The sequence below is a fragment of the Pteropus vampyrus genome, unplaced genomic scaffold, assembly GCF_000151845.1.
Source record: "Pteropus vampyrus isolate Shadow unplaced genomic scaffold, Pvam_2.0 Scaffold102, whole genome shotgun sequence".
Classification (NCBI taxonomy): Eukaryota; Metazoa; Chordata; class Mammalia; order Chiroptera; family Pteropodidae; genus Pteropus; species Pteropus vampyrus.
The window spans coordinates 4541462-4542059 of record NW_011888883.1 but is presented as its reverse complement, the minus strand read 5'-3'; the positions used below and the strand labels follow the sequence as shown (position 1 = coordinate 4542059).

The 598-nt window shown below is 31.8% G+C and overlaps 1 pseudogene; it reads right to left on the bottom strand.

The window, feature by feature from the left end:
- Positions 1–253: 253 nt before the first annotated feature.
- Positions 254–372, bottom strand: LOC111742851 (annotated as a pseudogene).
- Positions 373–598: the final 226 nt, after the last annotated feature.

The following is a 598-nucleotide window of genomic DNA, read 5'->3' as shown; positions in this document are numbered from 1 at the left end:
AAATCCTTAAGAAGCTTAGAAATAAAGAACAATATCAAAATGTTAAGACATTGTTCTTATCACTAAAAGATACACATTTAATAAGTGTAAGAAGGAAATTTTAGGACCCAAAATATTAGAATAAAATAACACTTTACATTTTTTTCTTAAGTAACTGAAGAAAGGTCTTGAGCTACTTTCCATATTCGAATAAGTTGATTCAGGCCCCTCATGGGGGACACAATTAGAAGATTTTTTTTAAATTTTGTTTTTATGCCTACAGCACCTGGTCTTCCTAGGTGGTCTCCCATCCAAGTACTAACCAGGCCCGACCCTACTTCGCTTCCGAGATCAGCCAGGATCAGGCATGTTCAGGGTAGCATGGCCATACACTATAATTAGAAGATTTTAGGTAAGATTAAATAGATAGATGAGAGAGAAAGAGAGATGATAGACAGGAAAAGACTTTAAACCATTTCATGTCTTATAATTAATCTAGAGAAATTGTTTTAGAATTTCAGAATATTGTTTATTATGTTTATTATCACAGCTCTGTATTACAAAGTTAATTGTCTTTTAGTTATTATAAATGTTCTCTATGAATTAATGTTGATGACTT